Raw genomic sequence first — 14387 nt, forward strand, 5'->3', positions numbered from 1 at the left:
AGAGGGCCCCCACGTCCGGGCGCGCCGGGGGGTTGGGCGTGGTGGTGGTGGGGGCGAACATCTGCTGGGAGGAGGTGGCCCGTGCGGATTGTCCTAGCGTCCCCGTTCTCCCTCACCCTTCAGCAGCGCCCGCAGGGTCTGGGAAAATTCCGGAGCTGGGCGGGGGGTCGCAGTGACCCCCGTGCGCCGGGAGGCAGCTTCCTTCTCCCTCAGAAATCTGGACTTCAAAGGGCCCAGGGGTGTGAACGGACTCGTCTGCCGATGTATGTGTGTCCGTGTGAATTCCCGTGTGTGTGTGTCGGCGTGAGCCTGTGGTTTCCTCGTGAGTCCGCCTGTATGTCTCTCTATGTAATGGGTCTCCTTCCAGTGTCTCTTTGTAAGTCCTCCAGTGTTGGGTGCCGGTGTGAGTCCGCTTGTGGTGTATCCCCGTCTCTTTGTGAGTCCGCCGGTGTATGTCTTCTCCAATGCGGCTCTATGTGAGCCAGCCTGGGTGTCTCTGTGTTGCTTGGAGTAGTGTATCTCCCGTGCGTGGGGGCTGGGCCGCGGGGAGGTCACCAGACGGACAGCTCTCCTCCTCGGCTCCTCTCCTCTCCTCTCCTCTCCTCTCCCGAGCCTCTCCTGCGTCTAGCTCTCGCACTCGCTTGCTCCCGTGGTCCCCTCCCCCCTTCAGTAGCTTCAGGCGGGCAGGACTATTTCACGCCTTGTTGAAAATTCAGGATTTTCTTTCTCTTTCCGTCTAGTCTCTCTCTTTGAGAAGCGTCTGTGTGTGTCTGTGTGGCTGGCAGCTTGTCTGCAACACTGGGTGTGTGTCTGCATGCCTCTTTCAGAGTATGTTTGTAACATTAGTTGTTTTGCCTGTAATACTTGCTATATTTGTGTCTATATCACTGGGGGTGTTAGTGTGGCTGTAATCACTGGGCATGTTTATACGTCTATAATTGCTGTTATGTCCAGGGGGTCTGAAACACTGAGTGCATTTTTGTGTGTCTAACTCTGGGTGTGTTGGTGTACCATTGCATGTGTAGGGATAAGGCTTGAACAATTGGATAGTCCTATGGCTGGCTGCAGGGCTAGTCTGGGCTTGGGGGAGGGGAGAGGACTGTGTGTCTCAATAAACTTTGCCTCCCTGTCTCCACTGTCAAAACCTACACAAACCCTCTGGACTGGTTCTTGGGGCTTTTGGTCAGGATGCGTGACATGGAACTAAAGTTCATATTCCATCAGAGCTAATATTCCATTTGGGACCCTGAGCCTTATACAGAGACTAGGAGTTTAAAGTTCACACTCAAGACTCCTTTGGACTTTGGAATTCATACTCAAATTCACACTGGAACTTAAATTCACATGGACTCACCCTCAGAATTACCATAGAACAGTGAGACTCACTCATATTCACACTTACATTCTAGGGATCCTATTCAAATATACACTTCAGTCCTGGGGTTTACATTCTAACTCACACTGGGGCTCTAAGTTCACACTTAGATTCACATTTTTATCCTGACTTGGCTCATAGACTTACATTGAGACCTAGAGCATACACTCAGAATCTCACTGGGGTCCTAGGGCTCACACTCAGACTCATTGCTTAAATCTTGAGGCTTTTATATTCACATGAGGGCCTTTGGGTTCACACTTAGAATCACACCCTGTTACACTTCTATCCTGGGACTCACATTCAAACCCACACTAGGATTGTGGTGTTCACATTCCCAGTGGAACTTAGAATTCATAGTCAAGTACATCCATGCTTTCTTTTGGTTTATGGTATACATCAGGTTAATTGGGGTGAAGAACAGAGACTGCTACAAGGTCTGTCCCCTCCAAAAATGGAGAAGGGAGGGGATACACGTGTGATCACATCCCTCTCTTGGGCTGTGGGCTGGAAAGGGAGGTGGGAATCACCGACACAATTAAACCTTTCTGCCTTTCCTTCCCCAAGGAGACCAGGCTCTTCACAGGAAGGTCCGAGTAGTTTTTGGTACAGGGGTGATATGTACCCTTAGAGTTCCCCATGTGCCTTGTCCATGTATATTCCCCTTAAATGGTTTTGGTCACCTCTCTTCTGGTAGAGAGAGTCAGGTGTGGGGAAATAAGACTCTGGTCTGCCTCCCAAGACATCTCCCCCATCCTGGTCATCCTGAGGATAGGAGGGGTGCGAAAATTACCTGGTGAGGAGTAGAACTCTGGCTCCTTTGACACTTTCAGGGTGTTGAATCTGATTCTGAGTAAGGTGGTAGCCCCAGATCTGTGGTGAGAAGGTAGCTGGACAGGAGACTGGATTGGAACCTACCTTCTCTTATATCCTCTGCTGTGGCTAGAGAGGGATAGGGGCCAAGTTATGTTATATCTCATGATATTTCCTAGAATGCCTGTTGGGCCCTTATTCTGTCTCCAGGGAATGCCCAGGGTTCCCCACTCTACTCCTCAGAAGAGCAGTAGCCTTGAGGGGTGGGAGGGGTAGGGTTGTGTTGGGCTAGGTTACGGACAACCCTAGGATCCACCTGCCTTGGAGACACTGCTGGGGCTTTATATGCCCTCCCACTATGGGGCCAGTGAGTGCGGTGCCTGAGATGCACTCTCACGGATGGGAGCCCTTAAAGTCGGGACCTGGCCCTCAGGCTCAGATGGCTGGGCTGTAACTGCTCCCTGTCCCTGAAAGGGACACATGCTCTCCATCCTCTCTATGGGGTGAGGGCTTGGGGGCTATGCGCCCTGCTCTCTGTCACCCCATGGCGAGTTGAAGTGTAAATGAATCGGAAACATATGGAGCGGATTTTCTTTGAAATGCAGATGTTGGGGGGGTCCCAGAGAGCATGCAGGCTGAGAAGAGAGAGCTGACCCCTCCTCCAGACCCACCATGGGACATCAGCTATGTAAACTGTGGCCCTGGGTGACCACGCCCACCAGGGTTCTTGGCTTCCTGTGGGGAGGGGCTGGGCAGGCAAGTGGTCCCTGTGGGCCAAGAGCACTGAGGTCATCACCCCCTCCGTCTTTGCCTCAGCAGAGGGCAAACAGAGTCCTCAAAGCCATGCTGAGTTAGGGGTCACCAGAACCAAGAGCTCTGGGGGGCAAGGGGTAGAAGGAGGAGCTGGGGCAGATGGGACAGAGTTAGACGCTGTTGCTGTGGGGAACCAGCTCCCAGAAGCTGAAGCTAGCGTACAGTGGAAGGAAATGAAGTTAGACTATGGTGGTGACTTCTAGTCAGCTCAAGGGCTAGTCATGGAGTTTAGGATGGACTGAAGAGACCTCAGTCCTACAGGAGGATGGGTTTTTCCAGACCTGGGCAGTCAGTATGCCCCACCGTACACCATACTTTCTCCTCACAACACTCAGCAAGGTGGCATAGTAATTGCCTCTGGGCTCTGTAGGACCCAGGGACTGGGTCTGCTTTGCTCCCAGAGGTATCCTGCCCCTGGCACAGACCTGGCACACAGTAGGAGGGTAGTGCTGAGTAAACAATACATCTTCCATCAGACTGAGTGCTCCTTGTGGGCCTAACAGTATTCCCCAACTGCCAGCTAGTGACTCGGAAGGATTAGATGCTCAATAAATGTTGAGAAATGAATAGTTGAGTGGAACGGACCACGGGGATAGGAGACGCCCTGGGCTTGAGACCCAACACCCTCTGTTTCACGCCCCCATTTGGCTTGAAGATCCCCTGAGTAATTGCAGGCTAGACTAAAGGAAGGACTTCCCTGTACTCAGGGCAGGAGAACAGAGGGTAGGCAGTTTCTTCCTTGAAAAGATCTGTAATAAGGGAGACCGGGTCAGGGCAATGACCCTAATTTTGTGGCAGAGGTTGGAGGTCACAACCTCTGTCCTCTCCCCAGCTTCAGGATTTTTCAGACTGTGGGAAAAGTCCTTTTTTCTCCATGTGGTTGTGAGTATGTCCCTTGCTCTCTCCAGGTCTAGGTTTCTTGGCCACTAGCCGAGGCAACGGACCCTATCTCTGAGCCTCTGAGGCTGGGCTCTGAGGTTGCTAAGCTGTTGTGGGCACCATGGACTGTCCGTATAGGTTATTAACGGCTGTCTGAGAACACAGGGTTCGTATCCTAAAAATACCCTGTTCAGCCAGAGCCTAGGAGTTACCAGTGTGGGCTGGGATAGCAGTGGCTGCATCTTGAGCATATAGACACAGCCAGGAGAGACTGAGAGAGTATGGGGAAACTGAGGCCGCATGGGCAGGAGATCCACAGAGGATGGAATCTTTGTTTTTTATGGAACAAAGATTGATAAAATTAGTGGTGCCAGTTAGTCCAAGTATGGCAATAGATAGGTTAATCTATTATCCTACACTGCAGAGGATTTCCTTCTCAGAGATGTATCAGGAGATATGTGTGCTATCAGACATAAAAATCAAGTAGTCAGTAGTAACCATTTCAAGTTCAGCCCAGCTTCAGAATGTTCCAAAAATAAGCGTGTGGCAAAGAAAAAAATCTCCCCCGAAGTAGCCTTTCCTGAGCCACTGCCCCCTTCCCTACCTCCTAGAGCCCTCCTTGCAGTCCAAGTCTCAGTAAGGTTTTTTTTTAGGCGAGGCAACCTTTGGTTGACCTCATAGATTACAAGGACCTCGTCAGTTTACAATCCCTTATTTTTTTGTTTCATTTTATTTATTTATTTTTATGTCTACAGCACCTGGTCTTCCTAGGTAGTCTTCCATCCAAGTACTAACCAGGCCCAACTCTGCTTAGCTTCTGAGATCAGCCGGGATCGGGCTCAGGCTTGTTTAGGGTAGCATGGCCATAGACGCACACTGCCTTTAATAGCCCCCACCTCACGTCTGACCTCTGGGTCTCTGTGTAACCCCTCTCCCCAGGAGAAGGGAGCTATACAGTGTTCCCACAAAGGTAACTAGAGCCCAGTCTCTGAGGGCAGATGCCGTGTGACCTTGGCCTGCGAGCTGACCTTTCTGGGCCCCTCCATGAAATCGTAGGATGGGGGGGCTGGGCCCTTGCCCAGGCTGAGAGAGAAGGCGGTTTTGGCACCCATCCAGGCCCCTGACGTCAATGACTCTCCAAATAATGGAACAATTGGGTAGTGGGCGGGGGGCAACCGTGAACCAGGCCCCAGCGATTAGAAACAGATCAGCACAAACCCGCAGCTGATTCTGATAGAGCTGCCTTGGAGAGCTAGGGTGGGAGGCCTGGAAGAAGGTGGCCCTTGGGCGGGGGGGCTCAGGAATGGGAGGTGGAGCCACCAAGTGTCCAGAGAGTGAGGGTACACAAATGGGCAGAGACTCTGGGGCTGCTTGGGTTGGAATAATGGGGTGGGGACCCCTATTCTAGCCCCTTCCTCCTTTGAGCCTTTGGGGTTCCAAGGCTAGGGAAAGTTTGTGAATGTAGACTTCTTTCAGCCGGTGAGTGATAAATAGTGGGCAAGGGTAGTTCAGAGTGCAATTCTCTGAATCCTAGACTGGGGCCCCTAGGCTGTATTGTATTAGGGGTCACAGATTATGCCCCGGATAGAGAGTTCTGAGTAAGACCTAAGGGAGATGACCTTTTGCTTGGAGGCAGAGGGCATTAACTTAAGATAGAGAAATGGGTATTCCCCTTTAGATTGGGAGTCTGGCCTCCTCCGTCAGCCCATGTCCTCTCAGCCTCCTAGAAGGTGAAGATGGAGTGGGCCATGGGGTCCATCGGGGGACGGCCTGGCAGCAGCTGACAAAAAACAGGAAGAAGGGCTGGGGGAGCACTGTAATTACGGGGCATTTATTATTAATCAGATGAAATTGCTGGAAGCAGCTGGTGTAATCTGCGTAGCGATACAGACTGCATGCCCCCCCAACACGTGTGCACACACAGATCACGCACAGCCTGAGCCTTGTTTGCTTTCACAGTTTTCTTCTTGTGAAGGTTGGATGGCTCTATGTGTCTCTGTGTCTCCGTGTTGGTGTGTATCTATCTGCCTGTGTTTTTTCATGTCAGCCTGTACCTACCTCTCCCTCTATTGTCTTTTTCCCTGGACTGTCTCTGGAATGGGAGGCGGAGCCACCAGGTGTCCAGAGCAGTGAGGGTACACAAGTGGGCAAGAATTTTGTCCTGATGATGTCTCTTTGTCTCTGTCTTCCTCTCTGCCTCCCTATCTAAGGTTTATCTCTTGATGTGCCTGTATCTGTTACTACCAGCCAGCCTGTCTCTAACACCTTATTTTAGTTTCTGGCCATCTCTCCCTGGTTGATGGTATCTCTGTATCTGTGGGCAGAGTTGGATGACATGGAGTCCCTAGCTCATGGTATGTGTTAGGCACCTGATCATGCCTTTGGGACCTGTTTTTTGGCAGAGAGGGGCATTGAACGCTGAGGATCTCCTGGGATCTTATAGAAGGTGGGGGCTCTGTTAAGTGACTGGAGCAACAGTGGCTATCAAGATAGTCCTGAGTACAACACTTGCTCCCTTACCAACTACCAGTTGTGTGACTTTGGGCAAGGTGAGCCTCACTTTACTCATCTGCAAAATGTAAATAAGATTACCTCCAAAGGTGTTCTGACAATTTAATACAAAAATGTATGTTAAGTACTTATCATGGTGTCTGGTACATCAAGGACCCTCAATAAGTGTTAGCTGTTATTACTTTATTATCAGAAAGCACTGTGCAGGTGAGAGAGAGAGATCTTCAGAGGCAAACTGGTATAGCAGAAAGGCTTTGGAACTAAGACTCACATCTGTGCTCTGGAAGTAATCAGTGCTGTGGTCATGGGCAAGTTACTTAGCCTCCCTGAATATCAGTTTCTTCAACTGTCAAATGGGAATAGTATTAGAATCTATCCATGGAGGAGTCATGAGGATTAAATGAGATAATGCATATAAAGTGCTTAACACAGTTCCTGGCATACAACAGATGCTTAATAAATCAGAGTGGTGATCAGGCAGAGAAAGAAGATGGTAAGATGGTGGGTATTTATGCCTTGCCTGTAGCCATATGTCTCTATGTGAGTATGTAGGTGAGAAAATGTGTGATATGGAGGTACTTGTGTTTGGAAACTGCCTGTGTGGGGATTCTGAATTGTGGGTATGTAGCGTGTTTATCTGTATGTGGTGTCAGGCAACTGACTTCTGGCCTCTCTTTGTCCTTGTGGCTCAGAACCTGAAGTCAGCAAGGGGTGCCAGATGGAGTTTGGACTACTCCCAACTTTTCCTCTTCTAGATGTTTCTCTGCTGCCTACCTCAGTCTCCCCTTCTTACAGTGGGGTTGTGAGTATGGAACAAGCTCTGAGTTGGACTAAGACCTGTGCCTCCTCTATGACCTCTGATTTGTGCCCTTTGCCCTTCTAGAATTCAGCCTTGTCATATCATCCCCCCTCCCCCCTTGGTTTTGGAAGTCTTGGGAAGAGTTTGGTCTGGAGGAGGAGGAGGACATTGATGTGCTCTGTGTGCGACCAGTGGTAAAAAGGTATGTGCTGGGGACCCAGGCTAGGCAGGTCAGTCTCAGGGCATCAAGCACATACAGTGGGTGGAGCAGTAGGTCTGGGGACATGACTGAGATCCCTGCCTTTTCTTCCCTTGTCCTTCCTCCTGAAGCTTTCTGTGTTCTCATGACACGGTTGTAAAGGGGAAGAGACTTACCCACAGTCACATAGACAAGGGCAAAGTCAGGTCAGAAAACTAGGTTGTTCATGACGGGGCTGAATCCTGGATGTGGGAATATGTTTCTCTTATTGTCAAGGCTCCCTCTCTGCCCCTAAAGCATCTCTCTGGCTTGATTGGGGAAGCAGCTGGGTTTGGAGAACATTAGATGAGGGGTCAGAAAGTCCAAAATCTTCTGGGGCCAGCCTTAGGGCTGGGCCTGACTCTCCCTGCCTTTCATTCAGGCCAGGCAAGGCTCCTGGATTGGCAGCCTGGGGGTGGGGTTGTCCAAGGAATTGAGGCGCTGGAGCGGAACGGAAGGGTCTATTGTCCAAAACCCGCCAGCGGCCCACAAAGGGCCGGCCAGGCTTTTCATCTCAGCTCGAAAACAGACTGGCCATTTTCCCGGCCCTGGGAGTGGGGGGTACTGACCCTTCAGAACTGGGACTGGGGTGTTGTTCAGAGTGGGGTGGGGTATCCCAGGCTGACACATGGCCATAAAAGAGACTTAAAATGGAGCTGGGGTTGTGAAGGGGAGGAAGGGAGGCTCCAGAGGGCTGTAGAGAGTTAAGCTTCCATCTTATGGTTCCCAGAGGACCAAAGGACATAGAGTAGGGTATTTGATAGACATTCAGATTTACACAATAATAGGTAATAAATATTTATAGGGGCACACCTGGGAGGAGTCTGATGGCTTAGTTGGAAAAGTGAGCTTCTGATCTGTGAGGGCACATAATTCTCCCCACAAATTAGGAATACCTTAGGGAGCTGGAACAGGGGCTAGAAAAGAGAAAGCTAGTGGTCAAGCAAGAGTATGGGCTCCCTGCAGCAGGAGGGACTGAGGCCAGACAGCAGGAAGGACTTCCTGCCAACAAACAGTAGCTCAGATGCCCTGACCCTGTCCCCAGGGATTGCAGAGAGCAGGGGAGCTGGAGAACACCCCTGGGAGTTAAGGCTGAGGCAGCTTCTGTGGAGGCTGAGGAGGAGGCTGGAGGGAGGACTTGGCAGTTCTGTCCATCCTCCCCCAGCAGCACCTCCAGCTCCACTTAGAAACAGCTTTTTAATTTAACAAAGTGGATGAAAAACTGTTTTTGGAAATAAAAGATATCTGCTGTCTCCCAGGCTAGCACTCAGCCCTTGCAGAGAGCCTCTGAGCCAGTTCAGGAAAGGCCGCCAGTGGCTCCTTTTCTCTCTGTCTCTGTTTCTCTTTTATTTATTTATTTGTGTTTCTGCTTCTTGGCCCCCCAGCTTCCCCTTGGCCTCCCATCAACTCCCCTATTTCAGCCTCTGTGGGAGTCTCATCCTCAGTCTCTTATCTTCATGTCTCTGTATCTTTCTGTCTCTCTTTTCCCGATCTCTCTTCCAGGGCTTGTCTCTCTTCTGATTCGTCTCTGTCTCCTAGTCTGTCTCAATCTCTGTTTCCCTTCCCCCCTTCCTCTCTCCCCCAACCCCTGCTCTAAATGGGTCTATTTAAAACACCCGACGCTGCCAAGTCAGAAAAGCGTCTCCTGATAAAGCGCATTAGGCGGAGGGAGGGAGGAGGGGGGAGGAGGGAGGAGGGAGCAGCGGGCGGACGGATTGATCCAAGCCCGTAACCCCATTAATCAGGCATCGTGGATCCCCCGCCCTCCTCCAGCTTCAGCCCCTTCAGAGCTAAAAGCCCCTGAAATATTTATCACCCCTCCCTCATGGGGGGTAGGGAGGGGTGTGTGGCCCTTGGTGTGAACATGCCCAGCTGCCTTGTGCCCTCCCTACAGTGTGTATGTGCACATGTATGTCTGCATGCATGGGTGTGTGCACCTGACAAGCCCGGAGCCCAGCAGCTGTCTTGTCCCCCGCCCCTATCTGAGCAGCCTGGTCTCCTGGGCAGCCCCTAGGGACGCTTAAGAGTCTGGCTGGACTCCTGCCCCTCCTGTAGGGTTCGGCTGCACAATAGGGAGACTTTAGGGTCAGTTAGGGATCCTCATGCTCCCCCACTCCCACCCCCCCGCACCAAAGTGCAGTACCTGGAGGACTGGATAGCATTGCAGTATCATTCTCAGAGGGCGGGAAGGTGAGCTGGGGTTCAAAGTCCAGATTCCCCCAAATTTCAAGTGCAGGAAGGAACAGGGCATAGAGTTGGGAACACCATGCTCCTAAAGTGCATGAAGGTAACTTGGAAGGCTGGCTGAAGTTCCCCCTTTATCCTCAGAGGGCAGGAATATGACCTGGGGGTGGGTTGGGAACCTCCCGTTTCCTCAGAAATGCAGGAAAGTCAGTGACCTGGGCCTGGATGAGGGTTCCCCATCACTCCCAGACAGTAAGAAGGTCGCCGCTTTCTGGGGATGATTGGGAATAGGTCCCACATCTCAGGGCGTACTGATCCCCCCTGGCAGCAGAGGTCAGTCCTGAGACAGGCAGGGGTCTACCCGGGTTGGCCTCAGGCAACTTCACCCTTGGCAGGGTCAGGGAGGTCCCCGGCCCGGAGCCTGAGGGTCCCTTACCCCTCTGCTCCCCCTGAATCAAGTGCCACATCTCCTCCTGACTCAGACAATTAGATTCAAAGGATGACCTCACTGCCTGCCGTCCCTCACTCGCTCCCTCGGCTCGCTCGGCTCGCTGGTTCGCTCGCGGCGCGCCCCTTCCTCCCCTCCTCCAGGCTCGCTCGCCGCCTCGCTCCCTCGCAGCTCCGCCCGGCAACTTGCCTGCCGGTTTGCCGGCCGGGACTGTTGCGCCCCCCCCCCGCCCCCCGCTCTTGCCTCCCGGGAGGACCCGGGCTGCTCCGGCCCCAGCCTGGAGCCCCGGGGGCCCGATGCTCGCGGGCGGCCGGGTGGACCCACGGAGTGCGGGAGGCATCGACGGGGCGCCTGCGCGGGGACCCAGGTCAGTGGCAGCTCCTCGCAGGGCCGCAGAACTTGTCACCCCTGCTGCCGCTGCTGAGACGCCCCAGCCCGCGCCAGCCCTCCAGCCGGCCTCGGCGCTTCCCGCTCCTTTCTCGGCCCCCGCCCCCCGCGGCTGCTCGGCGCGCTCCCCCTGCCAAGCTGTCTCTTTTCTCTTTCTCCCCCCAAAACCTCCCTGCCTCTGCAGCCGGTGGGAGGGACTGGGACTTCCTGAGGTCCCAGGGATGGGGCCGGGGCCCATTGGCTGCAACTGGACCAGGCCTCTGAGAGAGGAGGGGGCTCTGGCTGTGTCCATTGGCCTGGGGGAGGAAACTACCACCTGGGTGGGAAGGGGGCTACTGAGAGAGAGGCCCTGGGTGCGGGGGTGACATCTAGACAGAGGGGATGAGCTCCTAATATCTTACGTTTCTCACATCCTGTGGGCCTTTTGCCTGTCTTCATTTGTCCCCACCTCCTGTCTAACTTTAGTCCCCACTGCCTGCTTTCATTCGGCCCCCACGGCCTATGCTCTTTGGGGCTCTGTCACCTGGTTTCCTTAGAACCTGCTGCCTGATTTCTTTTGTTCCCACTGCTTGCTTTCCATTAGTCTCTATCACCTGGCTTTATGGGATTGCCCTGTCTGGTTTCCTTCGATCCTGCTGCCTGGTGTTTGCTCCCCTGCCTGGCTTCTGTGGAGCCCTATCAGGCTCCCTTTAGGATGGGGCATCAGGGCCCAAACTACACCTGGATTGGCAAGTGGTGAGGATGTCAACAGCATTGCAAGTGGTCCTCAGGTTGGGGCATGGCCCGCACAGCCTGGATTCTATTCTGCCTGGACAGCGACATGGTTTTCTCTCTTGTGATGTGGGGGTAGGGCTGCAGGGTCCAAGGACACGTTAGGATTCTTGTCCTCAGTGGTTACTTAGGGGGGTACTAGCTTCACCAGTGCTATTCCCATCTCTCTTTGGGCCTGACAGTGATGACAGGGCTTTGGCAGGGTCTGGGGTTGAAGTTAAGGCCTCATCTCTTCCCCCTTTCCTCCCCATCTATAGCTAGGCCTGACATTTGGGCTATCCTGTAGACATAGAGAGGTTTTGAGGAGGACTGGGATCACACAGCAGGTAGCTAGGCTGAGAGCTGCTACTAATCCTCATCCTGGAGAAGAGGGTGAGGAGGAGTATGGGGAGCCAGCCGGGTTTCTGGAGTTTTCTGGCTCCTGCTGCTACCGCGGTCACCATCTCTTCATCCAGGGGCTTCTTCACCCCTCTTGTCTGGCCTGGGTCTCCTGTCATTCCTGAATACTGGTGAAAGCAGGGTTAGGGAAGGAAGTTGCTGCCTGGGGAATAATCGTCTACTTCCTCACTTTTTAGGAATCAGCAAAGTTCCTCCTTTCCTTTTCCTTCCTGCCTTAGGCCACCCTAAGCTTTACTCCCTTCCCCCCAAGAACAGCCTGGGTAACCCAAGGTCCCAGCACAGAGTAACTGTTCTGAATGTGTATCTGTGTATTTTCCACTGCTGGGTGTAGGAATATGAGAGGCTGAGGGTGACTGGGGAATTCTGAGTTTTTGGAGGTGAAGTGGTATCTGTGAGGAAGATGGACTCTTCTGAGTATATGATGGTATCCATATGTGAGACCGTCACTGTTCTGAGTAAGTGCATGTGAGAGTTTGTGTGTGTGACTGTGTCTATAATATATGTGCACGCACACCAGTGTGTGTGAGGCTGTGGCAGCGGGTGTCCATGTGGGAGGCCATGATGTGTGGCTGTGGTGATGCCAGTGTCTGTGAGAGGCTCCTGGGTGTGTCCGTAAAGCTGTGGCTGTGTATGTGGAGGTGGGGCTTTGGGGAGCTCTTCTGGGTGGTTGTGAGAGCCCAAGTGTGTGCTACGATCTAAAATGACGTAAGCACTGGGTGCTGTGTGGCCCTGCATTGCTGGTGTGTGTGCGAGCATTTGCGCTCACGTTCTCATGCCTGTGTTTACCCATCAGGAACAGATTGCTCTGACTTCCCCACTGTGAAGAGGGGAGTAAGGGGGAGGAAGGATGGTTTGCTTTTGCCGAGCTGACCAGAAGCTTCCTCAGGAGTTTGTGCAGTGTGCGTGCACATTAAAGGGGGCAGGGAGAACGGGACACTGTTAGATGAAGACAGTCGAAGTTTCTGTTCCCCCACCCCCAACTCTGGTTCTGTCAGAAAGACCATCTTTAGTTTTTTTTGTTACAGATCGATGCTTCACATGTACTGCCTCCCCAGCCCCCTTACATGTGTGCATGTGTGTATACATGCACACAGGCTTACAAGCATAGGCTTCTGCGCATGTATTTGAGGGTGTGTCTGCACCATAGCAGCGATGGGGCCAGGGGTAGCATGGAGATGCTGAAGCAAATAGGTCTTTGTCCCAGGCCCCAAGTCTGGAAAGCTATTTTATCTATTCTTATGTAGATATGGAAGTCCCTGAAGCCTCCTTCCTGCCCTGCTTCATCTGCTGCAAGCCCTCTCCTCCATCAGCTAAGGGAAGTCTCATTCAACCCTATTGCTCTGCCCATCCCCCACCTTACATGGAGTTCTTCCAGCTGTCTAACCTCCTGCTGCAGCATTCTCTTCCTCCAAGAGGAGCAGCCTTTACTCCCTGCAGACTTAACCTGACTAGTGTGTGAGCTTTTTTGGGGTAGAGTGTCCTCTTCATTCTTCTAGAAGCCAGAAGAGACTCTGGACTGGGGTTAGGGGATGGGGGTTTTGGTGCTTGTGCCTCAGCTTCTGTGCAGCTGTCCAGAACCCATGTGCCCAAAGGGAAGATAGGGACTTATCTGCCCCTTCCTGCTCTCCATTTAAGAGGCAGGAGGCTGGACCAGATGACCTCTAAGGGAGAAAGCTCAGACTCTTTGCACCTAGAGGGCTGCATAAGCACAGGCCTGTGTATACATGCATATGATATGCAAGCACATGCCCAGGTTACCAGGCAGCCCCACTCTGGAGTGGGCCTCCACATGTGGGCACGAGCTGAGCTGGTGAGATTCAGGTTCCCACCCCCAAGATACCTCCCAGCTGCCCATCCAGGCTTGTCATGGGAGGGCCCCAGGCTCCCCACACAACACGCCTGCACACACGTGCAGCAGGGCACGCACATGCTGATCTCAGGGTCCCCAAGGTGCCGGAGGCTGGGGGTGGGGGGTTTGAGCACTCAGAGTCCAGGCTGCTGCCAAAATCCATAGAATCTTGTCCCCCCCAGGCCCCCATCTCCGGCTGTGGAGGTCACAACAGCAGGTGCGGATACCCACTCCCCCCAACTCATTCACATTGGACCGCCTCCTTTTCCACAACCTCAGCCAGCGGCTGGAGCTGGGGGACAGCCCCCCCTACTCCCTCCTGAACCACCCCCTACCCCCCCTTCCTCCACTGGTGCTCAGCTTCTCCTGCCCCCTTATATGGGGAGAGGAGGGAGCCTATGTTTGGAAGGAGTCTTTTCCCTTGAGCACTGGGGCTTGCCCCTGCAGTGGGTGGGGTTATGGTAGCTCAGGAAAAGATAAGACTTGAATCTTGAATCAGGCATGGCTTCTAGGACTTATGCTCCTTGGGGCGAGGGCAATGAGAGCTGAAAGATGGGCCAGGTCTGGAATGGAGAAAGAGCCAGAGACAAGAGACTCAGGAGGGAGAGACACCACAGGGAGTGGGAGCCTGTCTGCCCCATAGTGGGCTGCCCCAGCCCAAGAACTGGCCCCTGACCCAGCCCACCCCCTCCCCTATAGGGGGCCTGCTGGGCCAGCTGCCAGGGGCCAGGCCTCCCTCCTTGGCCTGTTCCCCCATCCCCCAGCCTCTGGACGCTCAGACCTCTGCCCCCTCCCCCACCACCCACGCTGTCCAGGCTGCCTGGTGGGATCTGGGGGCCTCCAGGCCTCAGCCCCTCCTCCCCCTCCTGGAGCTTCCCGCCAGCCTTCACTGTCTCTCCCAGGCTCCCCCTCGGCCACTAC

General features: G+C 53.4%; 1 protein-coding gene and 1 pseudogene across 3 annotated transcripts in view; one reads left to right on the plus strand and one right to left on the minus strand.

The window, feature by feature from the left end:
• The window catches only part of CNTFR (ciliary neurotrophic factor receptor), a 38185-nt gene that overhangs the window by 1408 nt on the left and 22390 nt on the right, over window positions 1-14387 (plus strand). The window contains exon 1 of one of the 3 annotated variants that reach the window (XM_039875523.1): window positions 5863-7392. The exons of 1 other annotated variant lie outside the window; for it this stretch is intronic. The gene's annotated coding sequence lies outside the window, so the exon portion shown is untranslated. Of the gene's footprint in view, window positions 1-5862; window positions 7393-10321; window positions 10428-14387 lie in introns of those variants that run through there. One more of the 3 variants, XM_039875524.1, reaches the window with a different exon arrangement.
• LOC120612989 (uncharacterized) lies at window positions 4627-4751 on the minus strand (annotated as a pseudogene).

The sequence above is a fragment of the Pteropus medius genome, unplaced genomic scaffold (assembly GCF_902729225.1).
Source record: "Pteropus medius unplaced genomic scaffold, Ma_sr-lr_union100, whole genome shotgun sequence".
Classification (NCBI taxonomy): Eukaryota; Metazoa; Chordata; class Mammalia; order Chiroptera; family Pteropodidae; genus Pteropus; species Pteropus medius.